The sequence below is a fragment of the Callithrix jacchus genome, chromosome 8 (assembly GCF_049354715.1).
Source record: "Callithrix jacchus isolate 240 chromosome 8, calJac240_pri, whole genome shotgun sequence".
NCBI classification, from domain to species: Eukaryota; Metazoa; Chordata; class Mammalia; order Primates; family Cebidae; genus Callithrix; species Callithrix jacchus.
The window spans coordinates 23,775,645-23,800,960 of record NC_133509.1 but is presented as its reverse complement, the minus strand read 5'-3'; the positions used below and the strand labels follow the sequence as shown (position 1 = coordinate 23,800,960).

General features: G+C 37.1%; 1 protein-coding gene across 38 annotated transcripts in view; it reads right to left on the bottom strand.

Annotated features, from left to right (window-relative positions):
* The window catches only part of PEAK1 (pseudopodium enriched atypical kinase 1), a 308,653-nt gene that overhangs the window by 95,912 nt on the left and 187,425 nt on the right, over positions 1–25,316 (bottom strand). The window contains exon 5 of one of the 38 annotated variants that reach the window (XM_054239450.2): positions 24,916–24,996. The exons of the other annotated variants lie outside the window; for them this stretch is intronic. The gene's annotated coding sequence lies outside the window, so the exon portion shown is untranslated. The remainder of the gene's footprint in view (positions 1–24,915; positions 24,997–25,316) is intronic. 38 annotated transcript variants of the gene reach the window in all.

Here is a 25,316-nt window from a genome sequence, read left to right as displayed (position 1 = left end):
GACAAAAGACAGGCAGAGTGTGATGGCTCACACCTGTAATCTCAACACTTTGGGAAGTTGAGGCAGGAGGATCATTTGTGCCCAGGAGTTCAAGATCAGCCTGGGAAACATAGGGAGATGCTGCCTGTACAAAAAAGGGAAAAAAAAAGAGTTGGGCAGAGTGGCATGCACCTGCAGTCTCAGCTACTCAGGAGGCTGAGGTGGGAGGATCACTTGAGTATGAGATGTTAATGTCGAGGTGGCAGTGAGCTGTGCCACTGTACTCCAGCCTGGGTGACCGAGAGGGACCCTCTCCCTGCCCTCCTCAAAAAAAAGGGCAGGTTATTGGTGGCACAAAGTACATTAGAAGCAATGGCTACCAAGAAGTGGAATTAGACTACCATTCAAAGCAAAAGTGGACTGGTAGAGAGCAAAGGTCATGACAACAGTTTTTTGGGATGCTCAAGGCATTTTGCTTATTGACTTTCTGGAAGCAAAAAAATGATAATACCTGATTACTTTATTATGAGAGTGTTTTGAGAAAGTTAGCCAAAGCCTTAGCAGAAAAATGCACGGAAAGCTTCACCAGAGTCCTCCATCACAGCAATGTTCCTGGTTCATTTTTCTCATTAAACAAGGGTAATGTTTTGAGAGTTTTCATTAGGTATCTACCTTATAGTTCTGATTTGGTTCCTTCTGACTTCTTTTGGTTTCCCAATCTTAAAAAAATCTTTAAAGGGCAACTCATTTTTATTCAGTTAATAATGTAAAGAATTAATCACATTAATGTGGTTAAATCCCTAGGACCCCAAGTTCTTTAGGGATAGACTAAATGGCTGATATCATTGCTTATAAAAATGTCTTGAACTGGATGGAGTTTTTGTTAATAAAGCTTATTTCATTTCCACAAACTTTTTGAAGTTTCTTCATATTTTTGTTGAATTTATCCTAAATACTTTGTTTATTAATGCTACTGTAAATGGAACTGTTTCCTAAAATTTCATTTTCTAGAGATCCAATATGGCCGAATAGGAACAGCTCCAGAGTGCAGTTCCCAGTGAGAACAGCACAGAGGGTGAGTGCTCACCACATTTCCAAACAAGTTTTCACTGCTCATAGACCAGGATATTCCCAGGCCAAAAAGTGCCACGAGTTTTCAGCACGTTGGTTTCAGACAGTGCCACGTTGGCATACAGAAACTCACATAAGTCTGGGCAGCTGTTTCAACTGGTGACTGGAATGCCTGGGAGACAGAGCTGCCCATTCAACTGAAAAGGAGGGGGCTGAGACAAGGAGCCAGGCGATCAGCCTCAGCAGGTACCACCCCCACAAAACAAGCAATCTGAAATGCTCTGCATTGAGAGTTTCTCAGCAAATGCAGCTGGACCCAGGCCCGTCCAACTCAGTGGTGGGAAGGGCATCCCCCACTACTGAGGCAGTCCGCCACTCCCAAGGCAGTTCACACAGCAGCTGGGCAGAGCCTGTGGCAGCTCAGCAACACCTCTGCTGGCAGACTGTGACTACACTACCCCGTGCGGGGCAGGGCATCTATGAAAAAAGGCAGCAGCACAACAGGAACTTAAAAATAAAGTCAACATTCCTAGGATGAATACCTGGGAAAAGAGGCAGTTATGAGTTCAGCTGCAGCAGACTAAAAGGTACCTGCCCAGCAGCTCTGTACGGAATCACAGAGCTCCCAGCACAGCACTTGAGCTCCTATAAGGGACAGAATGTCTCCTCAAGCAACCCCCAATCCCTGTATACCCAAAGAGATACCTCATAAAGGAGAGCTCAGGCCAAGATCTGGTGGGTACCCTTCTGGGACGAGGATAGCAGGGGAAGAAACTGGTGGCAACTCTTGCTGTTCTGCAGCCCCTACAGGTGATCCCCAGGTGAGCAGGCTCTGGAGTGGACCTGCAGCAGTCCTGCAGCAGAGGGGCCTGACTGTTAGAAGGAAAACTAAGAAGCAGAAAGAAATAGCTTCGGCATCAACAAAAAGGACGTCCACTCAGAGACCTCATCCAAAAGTCACCAACTACAAAGACCAAAGGTAGATAAAGCCACTAAGATGGGAAGAAACCAGTGCAAAAAGGATTAAAACACTGAAAACCAGAATGCCTAGGGATCAAAGATGGATGGAGAATGAATCTGATTAATTGACAGAAACAGACTTCAGAAAGTGGGTAATAACAAACTTCTCAGAGCTAAAAGAACATGTGCTAACCCAATGCAAAGAAACGATGAACTTAGAAAAAAGTTTAGATGAGATGCTAACTAGAATAAACAGTTTAGAGAAGAATATAAACAACCTGATGGAACTGAAAAACACAGTACGAGAACTTTGCGAAGCATACACAAGTTTCAATGGCTGAATTGACCAAGCAGAAGAAAGAATATCAGAGACTTAAGATCAACTCAATGAAATAAAACGAGAAGGCAAGGCTAGAGAAAAAAGAGTGAAAAGAAATGAACAAAACCTCCAAAAAATATGGGATTATGTGAAAAGACCTAATCTACGTTTGATAGTTGTATCTGAATGCGATGGAGAGAATGATCCAAGCTGGAAAACACTCTTCAGGGTATTATCCAGGAGAACTTCCCCAACCTAGCAAGGCAGGCCAACATTCAAGTCCAGGAAACACAGAGAATACCACAAATATATTCCTCAAGAAGAGCAACCCCAAGGCACAAAATTGATGGATTCACCAGGGTTGAAATGAAGGAGAAAATGCTAAGGGTAGCCAGAGAGAAAGGTCAGGTTATCCGCAAAGGGAAGCCCATCAGACTCAACAGCAGATCTCTCAGCAGAAACCCCCACAAGCCAAAAGAGAGTAGGGGTCAATATTCAACATCCTTAAAGAAAAGAACTTTGAACCTAGAATTTCATATCCAGCCAAAGTAAGCTTTGTAAGTGAAGGAGAAATAAAATCCTTTACTAACAAGCAATTGCTCAGAGATTTCGTCACCACCAGGCCTGCCTTACAAGATCTCCTGAAGGAAGCACTAAACAAGGAAAGGAACAAACACCAGCCACTCCAAAAACATACCAAATGGTAAAGATCATCGACACAATGAAGAAAATGTGTCAACTAACCAGTAAAACATCAGCTAGCATCAAAATGGCAGGATCAAATTCATACATAACAATATTAACCTTAAATGTAAATGGACTAAATGCCCAGTCAAAAGTTAACTTGGATAAAAAGTCAAAGTCCATCGGTGTGCTGTATCCAGGAAACCCATATCACGTGCAAGGACACATATAGGCTAAAAATAAAGGGATGGAGGAAGATTTATCAAGCAAATGGAGGGCAAAAAAAAAAAAGCAGGAGTTGCAATCTTAGTCTCTGATATAATGGACTTTGAACCAACAAAGATCAAAAGAGACAAAGAAGGGCATTACATAATAGTAAAAAGATCAACGGAACAAGAAGAGCTAACAGTCCTAAATATATATGCACCCAATACAGGAGCACCCAGATACATAAAGCAAGTTCTTATGACCTACAAAGAGACTTAGACTCCCACACAATAATAATGGGAAACTTTAACACTCCACTGTCAATATTAGACAGATCGATGAGACAGAAAATTAACAAGGATATCCAGGACTTGAACTCAGATCTGGACCAAGTGAACCTAATAGACATCTACAGAAATCTCCACCCCAAATCCACAGAATATACATTCTTCTCAGCACCACATGGCACCTACTCTAAAACTGACCATATAATTGGAAGTAAATTACTCCTCAGCAAATGCAAAAGAATGGAAATCATAACAGTCTCTCAGACCACAGTGCAATCAAATTAGAACTCTCAAGAAACTAACTCAGAACCACACAACTTCATGGAAACTGAACAACTGGCTCCTGAATGGCGACTGGATAAATAATGAAATGAAGGCAGAAATAAAGATGTTCTTTGAAACCAACAAGAATGAAGACACAACAAACCAGAATCTCTGGGACACATTTAAAGCAGTATCTAGAGGAAAAATTATAGCAATAAATGCCCATATGAGAAATGAGGAAAAGATCTAAAATTGACATCCTATTGTCAAAATTGAAAGAGCTAGAGGAGCAAGATCAAAAAAACTCAAAACCTAGCAGAAGACAAGAAATAAGATCAGAGTAGAACTGAAGGAGATAGAGACACAAAAAAACTCTTCAAAAATCAATAAATCCAGGAGCTGTTTTTCTGACAAGAATCAACAAAATATATTGCTAGCCAGATTAATAAAAAAGAAAAGGGATAAGAATCAAATAGATGCAATAAAAAATGATAAAGGGGATATCACCACTGACTTCACAGAAATACAAGCTACAATCAGAGATTACTACAAACAACTCTATGCACATAAATCAGTAAACCGGGAAGAAATGGATAAATTCCTGTACACTTGCACCCTCCCAAGATTAAACCAGGAAGAAGTTGAAACCTGGAACAGACCAATAACAAGAGCTGAAGTTGAGGCAGCAATTAATAGCCTACCAACCAACAAAAGTCCAGGTCCAGACAGGTTCACAGCTGAATTCTTCCAGACCTACAAAGAGAAGCTGTACCACTCCTTCTGAAACTATTCCAAACAATACAGAAAGAGGGAATCCTTCCCAAATCATGTTATGAGACCAACATCATCCTGATACCAAAAACCCAGCAGAGACTCAACAAAAAAAGAAAACTTCAGGCCAATATCCGTGATGAACATAGATGTAAAAATCTTCAATAAATGCTGGCAAACTGATTGCAACAGCACATCAAAAAGCTTATCCATTATGATCAAGTGGGCTTCATTCTGGGGATGCAAGGTTGGTTCAACATACTCAAGTCTAAAAACACAATCCACCACATAAACAGAACCAAAGACAAAAACCACATGATTATCTCAGTAGACGCAGAGAAGGCCTTCGACAAAATTCAACAGCCCTTTATGCTAAAAACTCTCAATAAAGTAGGTATTGAAGGAACATATCTCAAAATAATAAAAGCCATTTACGACAAACCTACAGCCAATATCACACTCAATGGGCAAAAACTGGAAGCATTCCCTGTGAAATCCGGCACTAGACAAGGATGCCCTCTCTCACCATTCCTATTCAATATAGTATTGGAAGTTCTAGCCAGAACAATTAGGCAAGAAAAAAAATAAAAGATATTCAATTAGGAAAAGAGGAAGTCAAATTGTCTCTATTTGCAGATGACATGATTGTATAATTAGAAGACCCTATCATCTCAGTCCAAAATCTCCTTAAACTGATAAGCAACTTCAGCAAAGTCTCAGATACAAAAATCAATGTGTAGAAATCACAAGCATTTGTACCAAATCATGAGCAAACTTCAATTCACAATTGCTACAAAGAGAATAAAATACCTAGGAATACAACTAACAAAGGATGTAAAGGACCTCTTCAAGGAGAACTACAAACCACTGCTCAACAAAATAAGAGAGGACACAAACAAATGGAGAAACATTCCATATTCATGGTTAGGAAGAATCAATATCATGAAAATGGCCATACTGCCCAAAGTAATTTATAGATTCAATGCTATCCCCATCAAACTACCAATGACCTTCTTCACAGAACTGGAAAAAACCACCTTACACTTCATATGGAACCAGAAGAGAGCCTGGATAGCCAAAACAATCCTAAGCAAAAAGAACACAGCCAGAGGCATCATGCTACCTGATTTCAAACTATACTACAAAGCTACAGTAATCAAAACAGCATGGTACTGGTACCAAAACAGAGATACAGAACAGAGGCCTTGGAGGCAACACCATACATCTACAACCATCTGATCTTTGACAACCCTGACAAAAACAAGCAATGAGGAAAGGATTCCCTGTTTAATAAATGGTGTTGGGAAAAAGGAGACCAGAAAGCAGAAACTGGTCTCCTTCCTGACACCTTACACCAACATTAACTCCAAATGGATTAAAGACTTAAGCATAATACCTAACACCATAAAAACCGTAGAAGAAAACCTAGGCAAAACCATTCAGGACATACGCATAGGCAAGGACCTCATGACTAAAACACCAAAAGCATTGGCAACAAAAGCCAAAATAGACAAATGGAATTTAATTAAACTTAAGAGCTTCTGTACAGCAAAAGAAACAATCATTCAAGTGAACTGGCAACCAAGAGAATGGGAAAAAATGTTTGCAATCTACCCATCTGACAAAGGGCTAATATCCAGAATCTACAAAGAACTAAAACAGATTTACAAGAAAAAAACAAACAAACCCATCCAAAAGTGGGAGAAGGATATGAACAGACACTTCAAAAGACTTTTGAAAAAAAAGTCCAAAAAACATGAAAAAATGAGGCCGAAAAAATGAGGCCAAAAAAAAAAAAATGAAAAAATGCTCATCATCACTGATTATTAGAGAAATGCAAATCAAAACCACATTGAGATACCATTTCATGCCAGTTAGAAAGGTGGTCATTAAAAAATTTGGAGACGACAGATGCTGGAGAGGATGTGAAGAAATAGGAACACTTTTACACTGTTGATGGGAGTGTAAACTAGTTCAACCATTGTGGAAGACAGTGTGGCACTTCCTCAAGGACCTAGAAATAGAAATTCCATTTAACCCAGCAATGCGATTACTGGATATATACCCAAAGGATTGTAAATCGTTCTATTATAAAGACACATGCACACTGTTTATAGCGGCACAGTTCATAGTGGCAATTTTTATAGTGGCACTGCTCATGGCAGCACTGTTCATACTGGTGCAGTTCATAGTGGCACTGTTTACAATAGCAAATACCTGGAACCAACCCAAATGCCAGTTGACGATAGACTGGACAAGGAAAATGTGGCACATATATACCCCGGAATACTATGCAGCCATAAAAAACAATGAGTTCATGTCCTATGTAGGGACATGGATGAATATGGAAACCATCATTCTCAGCAAACTGACACAAAAACAGAAAATCAAACACCACATGTTCTCACTCATGGGCAGGTGTTGAACAATGAGAACACATGGACACAGGGAAGGGAGTATCACACACTGGGGTCTGTTGGGGGGTAAGGGAGGGACAGCAGCGGCGTGGGGAGATCAGGGAGGGGTAACATGGGGAGAAATGCAGATGTAGGATTGTGTAGATGTATATTGATTGTGTATAATCCTACCTTGCTAAATTTAGTGTCTTTTAAAAAATTCCTTAGAATTTTCTACATACATGATCTTGTCATCTTTACATAAGGCTAGTTTTAATTCTTCCTTTCCAATCTGTATGCCTTTATATTTTGTCTTATTCCACAGGATAAATCTTTAGAACAATGTTAAATAAAAGTGATAAGAGTGGACATCCTTGCCTTGTTCCTGACCTTAGGTAGAAGGAACTGAGCTAGTCATCACCAAGTATGAAAATAATGCTATCTGTAGGGTTATTTTTGGTAGATTACCTCAATCAGGTTGAGGAAATTTCTTTATAATACTAAAGTTTCCCCCTTACTTAGATAAACATTTTTATCATGACAAGATGTTAGATTTTGTCAAATGGTTTCCCGCATTTATTGAAATAATCATGCTTTTAAAAATTCTATTAAAATAGAATATATTCTATTAAAATGGTGAATTATGTTGATAGATTGTCAGATGTAAAACCATCATTGCAACAGTGAGATGATTGCATTATTCACTTTATTTATTGTTGGATTTAATTAGTTAACATTTTGTTAAGGAATCATGCCTCAATTTTCATGAGGAATATTAGTCTTTAATTCTCTTTTCTTATATTTCTTGGTCTGGTTTTGCCATCAGATTCTTTTTTTAAAGAGAGGGGGTCCTGCTATGTATCATAGGCCGGAGGGCAGTGATTATTCACAGGCACAATCATAGCGCAGTAAAGCCTTGAACTTCTAAGCTCAAGTGATCCTCTTGCCTCAGCCTACGGAATAACTGGGATTAAAGGCCACACCACTGCACCCAGGTTTATTTCGCATTAACTTTTCTGAGTTTCTCTTTTCTGATTCATTAGGCCAGAAAGGCTATAGGTTTTTTCATGTGTAGGCCATTGCTACCCATTTCACACTGCACAGACTACGCTTGGTTCCTGGTTGCAAGTGAGTGTGGGGGTAGTGTGGAGAGACTAAGGTATGACATATTAAACTATTCCAGGAAAGGTATGAAGGTAAGAAATCATATCAACAGTGAGATGAGCAATAATATAATTTGAAGTTAGGATTAAATCATGTAAATTCTTGAATACCAGATAGATCTAAGAATATGGCTAATGAAATATATATTTTAGACAGAATATAATCATCAAATTCTAAATTAATAAGATTAATGTATGTACACTGTATATAATGAACTGCAATAGGGACAATGACTAGAGGCAGAAAGAATAATAAAGAGACAGTTCCAGAAGTGCAGGTGGGAGGTAATGAGGTCTTAACTAGGCTAGTGGCAGAAAGAACAGAAAGGAAGAATTGGAAATGAGATGATTCAGCAAATGATTGATAATCCCAAAATTTTTCAATAATCTGAATTATCACAAAAAGATAAGATTTTACAGGCCGGGGGCTGTAGCCCATGCCTGTAATCCCAATACTTAGAGAGGCTGAGGTTAGTGGATCACGAGGGCAAGAGATCGAGGCTGTCGTAGTCAACATGATGAAACCCCATCTCTATTAGAAATACAAAAATTAGCTGGGCATAGTGGCATGTGCCTGTAGTCCCAGAGGCTAAGGCAGGAGAATAGCTTGAACCCGGGAGGTTGGAGGTTGCAGTGAGCCAAGATGCGCCACTGCACTCCAGCCTTGGTGGCAGAGTGAGACTCCATCTCAAAAAAAAAAAGATAAGACTTTACAGTTATTTGGCAGGGAGCATATACATTGTTTATTTAATAGTGAGGGCTATTATAAAAGCAAATCAATGTAACATTATTTCTTTATATGTATGAGCATAGTTCATTTGGTGAGCAACAGACAATTACATACTATGATTATAAGGGCTTTACTTTCAGTAACCATATAATACATACTCTTCAGCAAGGATATACCTATATAGGTGATAAATTAAAAATCAACCTTATATCTCAAATTTACTTCCTAGTAATGCTGCTATAAATTAAAGCCTAATTATAGGGTTGTCCACACTGCAGTCCCATCAGTACCCATACACCAAGGGTCAGGCCTGTGAAGACTTGAAAAAGAATAAAATCTCTTTCTGATGGAGATACTGCAAAATCAAAAATGACTTTCTAGCTACCATTACTGCAAAGAATAAAACTCCATCGAACATAATATGGAGCACTTAAAAAGTGCTCATTATCTTCACAGCACCCTTTATAACTAACTGAGACTGGAAATTCAGTGGTTCTACTATAATTTTATACCCTACTAATTTTATATGCTAAAATTCATTTATTAACATGCCATACTTTAGTTGAATATATTTGTTAAATGATTTTATTTTGACTCATGCAAATTTCAAAATATATATTGAGAAGCATGTAGACATCAACATTTCTTCTTTCTTCCACAAAAAGAATTCACAGATGTTAGCAATTTGGGAATGAAAAAAAGGAAAATATAATTGAATTTTTGTTTTTCAAAGTGGGTCAAGAGGGGAGGAAGAAAAGATGGTCATGATTAACTAGTAGGTAAAAGGGTAAAAATGTGCTCCTCAATGAAAAGACTGTCAGTTGAAATCCCTCATGAGAAATTTGGTAAAAAGTGATGGAGGTCTTGGTAAAATTACTTGGTTTTAGAGAGTTGATTAACAAAAATGTACTCTGCATTGAGGTTTGATTGACTTAAAGGTTGCAACTTTAACTCAGAAGTTTCAAGGCATTTCAGAAAAAATGAAATGCCTTTTAAAAGTTGCCTTGTTACCACTTAGATATAAATTGACTAGGGAATACATCCCTTTTATCAACATATGATTGGAGCAGATAGGTATATGAGAAGTTTACCTGAGATATTTTAGTAAAAATAATTACAATGTTGCCAACACAATACCCCACTACAATTCATACAAGTTAAAATTATAACAACAGTGAGGAACCAATTAATCATACATCAAACTGCTTTTAAAATAGAAAAAAAGTCTATCACGCTGTTGGCTAGGTTGTAGAGTATTCTGTATACTATTAAGGAGAGCAGAAAAAAAGTGCAAAAGTCTTCTCAAAGCAGAAAAGGCAATATGTATCAAAACATCCCCTCACAAAATACAATGAAACAAAAGTAAAAGCAAACAAAGCATATTAAAAACTCATGTCTTTGCATCTTGCAATTAATTTCTAGGATGATATATTCAATGATTAATCTATATGCATAAATGAGTTTCCTCAGATGTTCCTTATATGTTATTTATGACAGGGAAATGATAGACAACCTATATGTCCCATAGACAGTAAAGTAATAGGAGAGAATATTTTACAGTTATTGGAATGGAGATGATTACTTAGTTGAAAAATGTTCATAAAAAGTAGCTTAAAAAGTAGATTCGAAACTATGTACAGAATAATCCTAGTTTTGCTAAAACAATGTACATAAACTTAATAAAAAGATTAAAAACCCTAATAAATAAGATTTTGAATGGAAATGTATATCTTCCAAGTATTCTACTATAAGCATAGAATTTATTTAATATTTATTGTTTTCATAATCAGAAAAAAAGTAACTTTGAGTTACGAAAAAATAGTAGCATATGCCCTTTACCCACATGTAACATACTCTAGATATTCTAGGTCTGATGGTTATACATAAACTTTCTGCTCTGTCATTGCAGTTGGGAATGAGCCCAGCAAAAATCATTTTAAACATCTATCACATGATCAGTCAATTGGGAGGGATTATATAAAATTATTATGAGTTTGGGGACCCAAATGACTGCCCTGTTGTAGACCAATACTAAAGTAAGACTACGGGTGTCCTAGGTAAGATTTGTTCTCTAGAGGTGAGAGGGTAGTGCATTAACCAGGTTTTATATTAAATGTCTTCATCATTTGTGAGCAGCCAGATGGTTGGTAATATGTGTAGATATTTTGAAACATAGGCTGGCTGATTTCAATTAGCTTTGAAGTGAGACAAATGATAGTGAGGATCTGTATTGCTAAGCCCACGGGTACTGAGAGAATATTTTCTTACAGATGAATATCCCATCAGCTAGTTTCCATTTATATAATATAGCTAATAGGTTATCCTGGAACACATGTGCTGTTGGAAAGAATCTCTTTTATGAAGCACCTAACTGGGCAAACATTTTGTGCACACCATAAGAAAACCAGTTAATGTGAGAGAGAAACGGGAATTTAAACAACCATTATACCACATATCCTTGTATTTCAGAATGTACTAAGAAGTTTTGTGAAGGATTTTGGCTGCAAATAAAAATACTTCTATGATAATCTGCAGGAATTTGGGGCCAAAGCAAAGGCTCTGCCTGAAAAGATTACTAATTGAACAAATGTTGGCTTTCCCAGGCTTAGCATGCAATGCCAATTTTATGTCATGCTCCTCAAGGTGCCAGCTGTGTTCCTGATGATTCTCCTCTATCCTATACTCAGAAAAAGAGTACAGCAAGAATGTCACTACTGGGACATATCTTGGCCTCAAAAATTCAGATGAGATAGGATGGAATGGAATTAATTCCTTTTTATTCAAGATAAAGTTGAGGATCTAAAATTTTTCTAAATCACAGGAGTTCTAATAGACATTCAGAAGAATGATTTCACCCACGTTTTCCAAAAGAATCTAATGAATGATTTTTTAAAACATGAAGTAGAAACATAAAAAATAAAAATGAAAACGTACGTTTAATCTTTTTCTTTCATAGAAAACAAACCACAAAATTTGTTTTTCCTTCTTTCTCTCTCCTTGTTTGCTGCATTAGAAATGAAATGCCTCACACTGAGAAAATTAAAGTTTTTAATGTTTGTTTCATTCCACTCAGTGGCAAGGATGCTTGTTATGAACTATTGTCATGTACTGCCTGCTATAATGCAGACAAGAACGCCATCCAAGTGTTTCATATACATTATTGCTAACCACTAATTATCCCAATGCCCTTATGCATTTTACAGACTAAGGAATTTTCATTTTATTTTGATTTAAAGATGAAGGAACTGAGGGTCAAATAAATTAAGTAAGTAACTTGACTAAAGTCACACAGGTCTTAGTCCAGAATCCATCCATGTTTCTTCCACATAATGATAGTTAAATGGGAAAATCTCTGTTAATCAGCTGGTCTTGGTGATTTATTTTTCTTGCAAGCAGAAGCAATGAAAGGCTCTTCTGGGTCCCACCACAATAGCCCTTCTGACAAACTCCAGACAAAGCCTGCCTGAACTCCAGACAAAGCATGGAGTTCCCAGTAATAAAAGGACATGTCTTCCAGAGGCTATTTTCTTTGCCATAGAAAGCACAGCATTATGAATTGCATATAGTACTCACACACACACAAAAAGAAAGCATAGCATTATTAAACAGTTGAAAACGGCAAAATAAAGCACAAACACAACTAATCTTACAGGCAAAAAGTCAAACACGGTAAGAAGATAGGTGACACAGGTAACAAAGACAACTATTTAGACTTGCTACTCAAAATGCAGTCCACTAACTAGCAGCATTGGTAATACCTGTGAGCTTGTTAGAAATGCAGTGTCTCAGGCCCCAGTCCAGATTTACAAGCAGTCTGTGCTTTAGGATGTATATGAAAGTATGAAAAGCAATAATTTTAATTATAATTAAGCCACTAGTGACTAAATGATGGCCAAAACTGGTCTAAAGAGGTAGAAATTAGTCTATAGCTAACAAAGCCTCCAGAAACAACAGATATTCTAATGCATTTCCGTCATTTGATTAATACTGTAAACAGTGAATTCACTTGCTAAGAGTCCTTCTGAAGCAAATTTGGAAGTCATTACTCTGTTATTTCAATTCTACCTGGTAAGAACTTAGTTTCATTTGTGCCTTTCACTAACTCACTCATAGCTTTTCCACCCACGTATAAGAAAAGCAACAGCACGTGTTTAGTCAGAGTTTCACCTTTGAGTAATCAGAGCCGAGATATGTTTTGTGGGGACAAAATGCATTTGTAAGCAGGAGCTGTCTTCACCAGATTCAAGGTTTTCCATATTATTTAACTATCCTAGCAAGCAGTCTGGATATTACCCCACAAAACACATTTCTGTTTGTGTCCATAGCAATCTCTTAATACGGTGGCAAGTGGAAAGGAGTTATGGATTATTTTGTCAAGACAAAACGTCTTGTAAAAATAGTTTACTTCTCTTATATAGCAAGCCAGTATTCAAACAGTTAGACTAGTGAGAAGAATGGTAATACATTTGATCATAGGATGCTTAATTAAATCTGCTAAGTAATTGATTGATGATACTACCACTGTCCTGTAATACTAAAACATAAAATCACTGATGGATCCCTCCCCTCACTGCAAACAGCAGCTCTGCCATATAGCTAAAAACAATTTCTGAAAATACCGGACCAGATGATGAGTTAATTTTAAAGAAAACCAATAGCCTCCTTTGAGAGCTTTTTTTTCCCCCACTTACTTATTGCTTAACATTTGTTAGGTTTAGAAAACACTCATATGGAACAACAAGGAAGCCTGTCTCTCTGTCAAAATCTGTCCCTTTGGTTATATTTTAAGAGAATCCTCTTTTAAACCAATTGTAGTCATTTTCTTACTTTTTTGTCAGGGTTATTCTTTATCGCTTACAATAATTTAAAATATCTGAATCAAAATCCTCAAAATGTTTAGAAAATAAGTAGAAAGGTTTTTTTTGTTTTTTTTTTTTTTTACATTTTAAGAATGTAACCAAAGGAAAACAAATTCAGACCAAAAGACTGAGACACTTTCTGGTTTCTAATTCCAGAAATCTTCTTTATAACCTGGTGAACCTAACATTCTTACATTCTACAACAAAAAGGGCTGAAAAAAGGTTGGTTCACACAGATGCTATCATAATGCAGGAAAAGAATTTGTGATAGAATTCAGTGTTCACATTAAATAAAATGTTCTTAAATATCTAGTTTTTACTAATGCCCTGTTATTTTGTCTGATGGTGCCTTTCTTTCTGTGCTTTCTTTTCTCTTGCACTGATTGTGGACCTTGCTTAAAAGAGGACTGATTTGTCTCTGACTTATCAGATGGTTAAAGTCTGCCTTATTTGAGTAAGCTCTTTAAAAATGCTGTTTTAGAAAGGTCAATTAGTTCTAAACAAAGGCATTCAGTTCAGTAAGCAACTCCTATAGAGACACTTCCTACAGAGATAAGCCAATATTTCCTGTTGTGCTCTAGTGTACAAAGGGGCAAAGGAAGCTGTAAGTGAATGCACACAGTATCAGTTGGAGTCCCCAGAATTTATAATTTCTCACAGCACTTACAGGAGATTTGCACTGAGCTGCTACACCGGCATTTTCTTTTCTTTTCTTTTTGAGACGGAGTTTCGCTGTTGTTACCCAGGCTGGAGGGCAATGGCACGGTCTTGGCTCACTGCAACCTCCGCCTCTGGGTTCAAGCAATTCTCCTGCCTCAGCCTCCCGAGCAGCTGGGACCACAGGCATGCACCACCATGCCCAGCTAATTTTTGTATTTTTAGTAGAGACGATGTTTCACCTTGTTGACCAGGATGGTCTCAATCTCTTGACCTCGTGATCCACCCGCCTCGGCCTCCCAAAGTGCTGGGATTATAGACCAGCATTTTCTAGGATTGTGCTGAATTATTTTATTTGTATGGAGAGAGGTGTTTCAAAACACATCAATCTATCATGAAATCTGGATGATTTCTTTTCTCTTTGGTGATTTTTGGTTTTGCCCATCTCTTTCCATTTCCATAGTTGCATCTTTCACATCTACTTTGTTCTGGTGGTCTCCCAGCTACTGTCTTTGCCTCTAGGCCTTCCCACTCCACCATATGCAATCACAAATACAACTGTCCCCAATTAACTTCATCACGTAACTTGCTTGTTCAAAAATTTAAAGTAGAAATCTATTCTATTTTTCAGAATACCAAACCCACATTTCTTAGCTTAGGTTTCAAAATCCTCCACATTTCAAATCAATGGTTATTTTACAGATGAGAAAATGGAGGCACTTTGAAGTAACTTGCTCAGGGATACACAGTTAGAGGAATTGAGATTTCAGCTCAGGCAATTTGATTTTATAGTTTAGGCTTCTTTTTTTTTTTTTGGTTGTTTATTTATTTTTATTAAAGAACAAAATGCTAGAAAAGGGGTATATAGAAATATTCTATTTACCTCATTTTTCAGTTATAAAAATAAAGCTCATAGGGGTTGTATGACCTGCTCAAGGGCATTAAAGTTCTTTTTTTTTTTTCTTTTAGGTTTCAGTGGGACGGGAGAATCACAATGAGGAACTAGGATGTTGAAAAGTAAAAAAAGGAGAGAAGGAGAGGAAGAAAGAGAAAGAAAAAGAGGTAGAGAGAACAGAAATATTGCTTCATTCTAAAAATGGGTGTTAATAATGGCCAATCAATATTTTGTGTATTTAAAATGGAGAACTCTATAAATATTTATTGAGTTTACTTGTTCCGGATCTGAGTTGAAGTCCTGGATATCCTTAATAATTTTCTGTCTCGTTGAGTCTAAATCTCGTTATGGGTCTTATGTATCTGGGTATTAAGATCTCTTATTGTTGCATTGATCCTTTTACCACTGTATCTTTGTTGCTTTGAAATCTATTTTATCAAATGTGAGAACTGCAACTCCTGCTTTTTATTTATTTTTGCTTACAAAAATATATAGTTTAGGCTTACAAGTATCACACTATATTATTACTGCTAAGAGTTTGGTGTGTAACTATTACGTTGCAATTGCAGTGTATTTGTCTCCAGATATTTTCCCAACCACATTATTCCGAGACAGTACATTTCATTTGTATGTTCACACAAAACCTACATATAGCAGACAATTTATTTCATTAACTGGTGCTATACTAGAATGGTTTTTCTGATAATGCCAAGATTCCAGCTGCTTGGAGTCAAAGATCGATAAAGATAGGTGGTTAAAACTGTTTCCATCTATTTATATTCTCATCTGCTGTAGTTTCTGCTTAAAAATAGTTGTGACATTAAATTTTCCTATAAGGTGTTCTAGTCCAGAAGTAAGCAATGGTGCAATCTGAGCAAGGTTTTCTATAGATATGTATGTGTGTACAATTTTCACATATATGGCAATTCTAGAAAGAAAAGAAGTAGTAAGGGTATGCCAAGCATGAAGTTATGTAATCTCTAACACTTGTAATGTTTAAATTTAAAACATTTAATATACTCTGTTTTTCATATACGATGAAACCAACAGTCATAAAGAAATGGCCCCTTCACTGAGAAGATATTGTGAATGTATATTTTATAAGAGAATGCAGCTGGCCATAGTCTTGTTAAGTGCTAGGCAAAGTTCATGTAAATTAAATATTTATGCTTATCATTAAGCTGTAAGTATTTAATCAATCTTTAACCAAGACAAAAAGACCGATACTTTCTAATTCTGTCAAAGTCACAGTGACCGAAAATAAAGGAACGTATATAAATATATAATACACACACACACACACTCTCACACATATGTAATGCTATACAGACAGGAAAGATCATTACAGAAAACAAAACAGAACAGTAGTTCTCTTTTCTTTTGTGTTTTTTTTTGTATTACATTGTCAGTTAAATATTCTAAAGATATTTCAAGAAAAAAAATCCCTGTCTTTGATATTTGATCTGAGATGTTTTAAAAGAAAATCTGAAACATTATCATTTACAAATCCACACTGACCACATAAACATATAAATATGAAGTTGCCATGATAAAGAATTAGGTATTCATGTATTCATATGTTTCACTGACAAAAATCCATTGTTCTATGGTTTTGCAACTACTAAGTTTATGTCCCAAGTTCATGATATACCAACATATCTGTTCTTAATATAAGAAAATGAATAACTTTGAAACAGGATCCAGAAATAATTAGCCACTCCAGAGGGTGTTGGGGAATTTGAAAACCAAAATGCCACCTATTTTCTCTGACACTATTTTCTGAATAGTCCAAATAAAAACTTGGAAGAAAGTTCAAAGCCCAAAATAAATCTGTCTAATGAAAAGACAGCTTGAAGAAGTTCTGCATATTCTGTTGGATGCAGAAAAGAGCTACTGTGACAAACACCTCACTCTCCATAAGTCAAGATGAAAACTGAGGATAGCGTCATGCTACCAGAATAACAATAGTTACCACTTAACATATACCAGGCACTTTTCATTTATTGCTTTCTTTAACCCCCCTACTTCCTTAAAAAAAAAAAAAAATTGAAGTTCAGAGAGATTTAGTGATTTGGTCTTAGATCTAGGTCTGGGCCATACACTTAGATCATGGTAGATCTGAACTCTGGACTCAGATCTATCTAACTCCAGAGTCTACAATTCTTTCTGTTTTAGTATATGGCAGTAATCCTCAACCTTTAGTGCCTGTCACAATCATCTGGAATCTTTACCAAAATACAGATGCCTAAGTTGCATTCGCACATATCCTAAACCAGCAGGTCTGAGATGGGGGTCTCAAACATCTGAAACAGCTCAAGTGCTTCTGATGTATATCAAAGGAAGAGAACTTGTATTTATTACTCTACTGGAAAAACAAAAACAGGGCAATCTAGAATTAGTTTATCATTTTGTAATACTTGTTTTTGAGCAGATTTACCATTCTCATTACATATTTTATAGGCATCCGTTAAATCATCCCTTTTTCTCACCTAAGATATTCCCCACACAAATAAGAGGAATGGAGTAGTATAAGTAACACAGAGGCACATTGACTATAGTAGGAAGATCAAACAGGGGCTGATGGTTTTCTATGCATAATATAAAAAAATGAACAACATATAGACAGGAAAAGTAGAAGTATGAGCAATATTGCTCTAATATATTAATAAAGCACATACTTAGGATTAGACAGAGAAGAATAAAACCACACAAATATACAAAAAAAACAATTTATAAGAGTTCTGGGCTTAATCTTTATAAGTTTACAATTTATAGAAATGAGATTAAAACACTTTACATACAACCACCTCCAAAATGTTTTATGCTGTTTTGCTGCAGGGAATAAATAAGAAAAGTGTCCCATAATTTAATATTTTTTCTAGTAAATATATTTTTCTCTTAATTAAGAAAATGAGGCCAGGCACAGTGGCTCATGCCTATAATCCTGGCACTTTGATAGGCTAAGGCAAGATGATAACTTGAGCCCAGGAGTTCAAGACTTGCCTGGACAATATAGCAAGGCTCCATCTCTACTTAAAAAAAAAAAAAATCAGCCAGTGTGGTGGTGCTCATCTATGCTACTTGGGAGGCTACTCCAGAGGATCACTTGAGCCCAGGGGTTCTAGGTTGCAGTAAGTTATGATCACACCACTGTACTCTAGCCTGGGCGACAGAGTGAGACAGTGTCTCAAAAAAGAAAAAAGAATAAAGAAAAGAAGCAAGCTAATATTCTACATACATTATTTTGTCTATTCACAAATATTTGTTGGACACTTATATAAGGCATTTTACTACTTCTAATCTTTTACCAGTTGCATGATTCTCATGTTCTAACATTTATGGATATGTACTTCTGAGTGGGCTCACAAAAATTATAAGGTGGCTAGCAGGCCTGTCCTGTGTCCATATGGGCCATCACATCACAGATAGGAGTTTATAATAAAATCATGTTAGAAATTTTGCTTTGGCCTGGAACTTGTGCAGCACTTCTGATGCAGGATTCATTTAATAGAGTTTGACCTGCAAGGGCCCTTAGTGTTGCCTGGTCCAAAGTCCTCATCAAACAGATGAAAATGTGTAAAGAGGGAGAACAACTGCATTAAAACATTACACTCTGCCCAGAACTTGCTGCTCTTTCACAGTCTAGCACAAACCCTGAGAGTGGGTAGATCCCAAGCAGGGCCCAGTTATGACTTTTGTGGGCTTTTGATACTTGTATTTTGGTGCTTTCTCCATTAAAAAAATTAAAAACTATACTTTTATGATTAATTTGGTATGAAGACAAATATATTCATGTTATATATTAAAATACTTTGTTCAACAGTAAAATATATTTTTCTTCTAATTTAAAAGACATTAAAGCATTTTCCTGTACCCCTAGAAGTATTGAGAACCCTAGGTTCTTTTTTTTGAGACGGAGTTTCGCTTTTGTTACCGAGGCTGTAGTGCAATGGCGTGATCTCAGCTCACCGCAACCTCCGCCTCCTGGGTTCAGGCAATTCTCCCGCCTCAGCCTTCTGAGTAGCTGGGATTACAGGCACGCGCCACCATGTCCAGCTAATTTTTTGTATTTTTAGTAGAGACGGGGTTTCACCACGTTGACCAGGATGGTCTCGATCTCTTGACCTCGTGATCCACCTGCCTCGGCCTCCCAAAGTGCTGGTATTACAGGCGTGAGCCACCGCGCCCGGCCTAGGTTCTAATGGATAAGCTGGCTCTGGTTTCAGGTCCTTCATTTGACAGTCTAAACCAGCTTTATTCTCTATAAGACTTGGCTCTGTCGCAGAGGACTCTATATGTGGCTTCTCTGTGACTCAGGATGTATTGACCCTAGAAAGTTCAGGCTTTTATTATCAGGCTACTCCAGATTCTCATTCTGGCAGCCAGTCGGGACCTACTTCCCCATTCTGAACCAGGCAGTCCCCTAGAAAACCATTCCAAGAGATTGTGGAGTACTCAACAGAGTTCAGCTGCCCAGCCTCTGGGAAAGAAAACAATCTCCAGGGCCTCAAATAAGATACCTTTCTTAAGGCCTTTCTACTACATTTAAAAGAAACATTAGGTAGAACACTTCATTGAAGCTTACCACCTTCCACAATGCAGCTAGTTATAACCTGCAGAGACATCCGTACTCTAAGAACACAATGAAGATTTTCTGCACTAGGTATGATTTTGTTTCCAATACATTCACTGTGCAAAAAGACTCTATCATTCATAAAATGACAAGCAGGGAAAAAATAAAACAGCAAATTTCCTCTATTTACCCACTTTTCAGAAAACTGCCATCTTAAAGCAGAATTTATTATTCTTATAGCACTCATCATTCTGTTGGGTTTTACTTTAGGGTCCCCACGCATGAGGCTCAGCTCAAGTCCTATCCTCTCCAGTAACTCAACATTAATAACTTGTCTCATGACTAGAGGTATCTGATTCATGATCATTTTTGTGACATACACTCCTTTTCTTTAGCTGTTTCTAAACTTTGAGTCAACAAATATTATTTTGTGATTACTATGTGCCAGGTATGATATGGTATATACCAAGATTAGTAAAACAAGATGCCACTCTCAAAGAGCTAATTTCAAGGGAGGGGGAGAACAATATAAAATGTATCAATATTTAAGACAGGGAAAAACATTATAAATGCTATTCTAAAATACTTATTGGGTGAAGGAAGTGTCTGGAAATACATCATGCAGGTGACAGACAGCATTTGAGTCTTTTTTTTTTTTGAGATGGAGTCTTGCTCTGTCACCTGGGCTGGAGTGCAGTTGTGCAATCTCAGCTCAATGCAACCTCCGCCTCCCCAGTTCAAGAAATTCTCCTGCCTCAGCCTCCGTAGTAGCTGGGATTACAGGCACGCACCACCACACCTGGCTAATTTTTGCATTTTTAGTAGAGATGGGGTTTCACCATGTTGGCTAGGGTGGTCTTGAACTCCTGACCTCAAGGGACCAACCCACCTCAGACTCTCAAAGTGCTGGGATTACAGGCGTGAGCCACCAGGCCTGAGATGACTCTTAGTGAGGACAGATTACTCAGAATTGGAAAGAAGATGGAAGAGAAACAGCATAGAAGAGACACAGAAACAATGAATGGGATCTATTTATCAAACAGCAAGAAGTGAGCTGAGTATGGTGGCTCATACCTATAATCCCAACAATTTGGGAAGCGAGGTGGGATGACTGCTAAAGGCCAGGCATTTGAGACTAGCCTGGGTAACACAATGAGACTCTGTCTCACTGTGGTGGGAGGATCACTTAAGTCCAGTAGTTTGAGGTTACAGTGAACTATAATTGCACTGCTACAATTCAGCTTAGGAGTCAGAGTGAGACCCCATCTCAAACAAGACAAAATAAAAACCAAAAAACCAAACCAACCAACAAAAACCCAGTAAGAAGCATAATTTGGTTTATAGCATGTAGTACTAGTATGAAGTAAAAACCAAAATTAGGGGATAATATAAACATCTAAAAGGAAGAAAAAAATCTGAGACTGCATTGTATTTAGTTTGTATCCTCCATAGGACCAGTCTGCCATAAAAAGCATCAGCAATGTATACAATAATCCAGGGGCATCTAATACTCACAGTAAATCAACAGTAATATAAGATACTTGCAAAAAAAGGCCCCCACCAAATTCATAATGAAATAGCTACAGGTAATTCAGAATAGATGTGGGGGGAAACATTCTAACCTTTCTTGTAACATATATTCAGTAGTTAAAAAAATTATAATAGGCTCCTCTAATTTCATGATGTTTCTTCAGTGAGCTCAGAAATAAATGCTACATATAAGTGAGTTTCAATAAAAAAAAGAATCTCTAAAGGCTTAACCTATTCTGTCCACTTCTTATCAAGTCTTTCAAGACAGGTCAAGCAAATTTAATTTAATAAGAAAATTGCAATAGCTTCCCAAGCAAAGGAAAGTAGCTATAATTAGACAAAGTTTCACTGAGAACAAGCTGCACTTGTGTAATTCAGTGTAACTCGGGTAATTAAAGATGACCTCTTCAGTTTGGGAAACTGCCCGAATTAAACTGAAAGAGCAAAATTTTCTTGTAGTAAAAAAAAAGTTTAGAGTATAATTTTCTTTTTAGATATGGGCAAAATTTTCAAATTTAAAAAATAAATATAGATTCAAATTTCCAGAAATAAATGATGGGTTAAATACCTGAGTAATTAATTGCATGTGAAACTGTAATATATGCAGGTAGAATACAACAGCTGTTCATCTAATAATATATTTTAAAAGCTAAATTTATAACAGAACGATTGTTAGACTCATTTTCTCTGAGTAGTAGTAGTCTATTCACTACTGAAGTCTTGATAATCAGTATCTTCCTAGACACTCATACAAATTCATTTTCTTAAAAGTGCTTCTGCCTGTGTTAAAACAGATATCCTGTGAAATTTGAAAATACAAACAAACCAACAAAAAAACACACAGATATTACTCTAATACTATTATGACCCAAAGCAATTGCGAATGTTTCTTCAAGAGTGGCCCACAGCCCACAGGAATCATACTCCTCTGAGATGCTTGCTTAAAATGTAGAGCCTTACCTCAACAATTCCTGGATCTCACTGAGATGTAAAATCATTGCCCTTATCATTTTAATCAGCATTCTCACTTCCCTTTTTACCCATATTAAATTCCATGAACAATCATCATGTTTTCCATTTTGTAAACACTCTCTTGCCCCTCATTCCCTCTCTTTACTAGTAAAAGGCCAAGTCAACCAGGAGCTTACACTAAGCCTGCTTCTGAGCAGATGAACAGTGCCAGGAAAACAAAAACAAAAACAAACCACACAACTGTGCCAACTGTGCTCACTTAAAATTTATTACCACAAATCTCAAATGGGGATTTAACACTGTCGGAAACAGAATCCAATCAGTTCATTCTATATATTTACCTTTCCATTTTGAGATAAGAGTTTCACTAACCTTCTAGTCTTCTCAAATCTCCAACATCCCTTCCCTAGGTTAGTTGCTGCTGATAACCTTGCCTCATACTTCAGTGGGAAAATAGATCCAACCAGGTGAATTTCATCTCACGTTCCCACAAATTCTACCACCCTGTTTCTACTCTCACACACATTGCCTTTTCTACCTTTACAGTGGAAAAAGTGGAGGAAGTATTCATGTTCCTCTTTAAGGACAACCTTTCTACTTATGGCCAGAATCTCATCCACTTATGACTTCTCAAGGACTGTTCTTGCAACACCTTTTTTCTCTGTCTTTTTTTGAGACGGAGTCTTGCACTTGTCATCCAGGCTGGAGTGCAATGGCACGACCTCCGCTCACTGTAACCTCTGCCTCCTGGGTTCAGGCGATTCTCCTGCCTCAGCCTCCCAAGTAGCTGGGACTACAGGCACCTGCCACAATGTCCAACTAATTTTTGTATTTTGTTTTTAGTAGAGGTGGGGTTTTACCATCTTGGCCAGGCTGGTCACAAACTCCTGACCTTGGGTGATCCACCTGGTTCCGCCTGCCAAAGAGCTAGGAATACAGGCGTGAGCCACTGCACCCAGTCCGTCCTGTTTTCCCTTTTGCATCATCAATTTCTCCATTCCAGATAATTCCCACTAGTGTATGAATGTGTTATAAATCCCATTCATCTTAAAAAATAAAACTTTCCCTTGTAGTCAGGTTTCTCTCTGGGTACCACTGCATTTCTCCATTACCTTAAGCAAAACTCCTTAAAAAGAATCCCCTTCACTTTGTCTCTATCCATTTTCTCCTCAATCTACTTAGTTGAGGTTTTTGTTCTCATCAATTCACTAAAACTCTGCTAATTAAGGTGTACGAGGACTATATTTCCCCCAAGGTCACTGGCCAATTCTCTGTTCTCACCTATCAAACCTTTTAATTCCATTTCATATAGTGGATCATTCCATCCTTCCTGGAATATTTTCTTCTCTAGCTTCTGGGTTACCCCACTTTTCTGGTTTTCTTTCTAACTCACTGGCCAGCTCCTTCTTAGCCTGTTTCATAGGCTTCTTCAGTACTAGATTTCTCAGTGTTGGAGGGACCAAAAATATCCTTTATCTCCCATTTCCTCTGTTTATCTATTCTCTTGCCCTAAGGATTTTTATCTAACACTGTGTCACTGTATATCATCTAACTTATTTTCTTATTACTCCCAAATTTTATTTTTAGTTTGTTTCTCTCTTTTGAACTCTAGTATTTTTTATATAACCATCTTCTTGACATCTCCACTTGGATATCATACTTACCAACAGTTCCTTCTTATAATTATTAGTTAATTCAGAGTTTTTACCATTCCTTATTACAATCTGAATAAAACATATTTTTCTGAAAATTACCCATTATGCCTAGGCATTCACATTTATTAAAACTTTTATTATTATTATTTTTAAAACATAAGGTCTCACTTTGTTGCCCAGGCTGGAATGCAGTGGCATGATCACAGCTCCCTGCTGCTTCAAATTCCTGTGCTCGAGCGATCCTCCCACCTCAGTCTCTCAAGCAGCTGTATCTACAGATGTGTGTTGCTGCACCTGACTAATTTTTAAATTTTTCATAGAAATGATGTCCTGCCATCTTACCCTGGCTGGTCTTGAACTCTTAAGCTTGAGTGATTCTCCCACCTCAGGCCCCTCAAAGTGCTGTCCAGGACAGCATTTACACTTATTAGAATAAATGTATACATGAAAGTTCTAAGTTTACAAATCTCTGTATTTTTAGCTATGCTTACTTTTTAATTATAATATCGATTAGTATATTTTTTTCCTTTTCAGAATTGCCAAGATTTATCCATTTTATTTACCTTTTAATCAACATTGCTATTGGATTTCTGTATTCAACCTTATTAATTTGGCACTTTATTTTCTTTGAACTATTTTATCATTCTTTTTTAAAAATCTTTAATACATTTGTTTAGTTAAGCAAATAATTTTTATAAAATAAAGTATGCTTCCATAAAAAATCTAAGAAACACATAAAAGTACAAAATAGTAAAAGCAATAAACCAACCAATGTCCCATTACCCAGAAAGAAAAGGTGTTATTATTAGTAGAGTACCATTCCACACATCTCTCTAAGTATATATAGAAATGAGTGAATACACAGAATTGAAGAGATAATGAGATAACAGACAATTTCTTTTTAATTTAGAAAAATTTGTGCAAGATCATAGCTCACTGAAACCTTGAATTCCTGGGCTCCAGCAATCCTTCTGCTTCATCCTTCTGAGTAGTTAGGACTACACGTATGGACCACCATGTCCAGCTAATTAAAAAAAAAAAATTTTTTTTTGAGACAGGGTCTTGCTCTGTTGCCCAGGCTGGTCTTGAATATCTACAAGGGGCTGGGTTCCCCCATGCTGCTCTCATGATAGTGAATGAGTTCTCATGAGATGTGATGGTTTTTTAAGCATCCGGCATTTACCATGCTTGCACTTCTCTCTCCTGTCACCTGTGAAGAAGATGCCTTGCTTCTCATTTACCTTCCACCATGATTTTAAGTTTCCTGCAGCCTTCCCAGCCCTACAGAACTGTGAGTGAATTAAGCCTCTTTCCTTTATATATTACCCAGTCTCAGGTATTTCC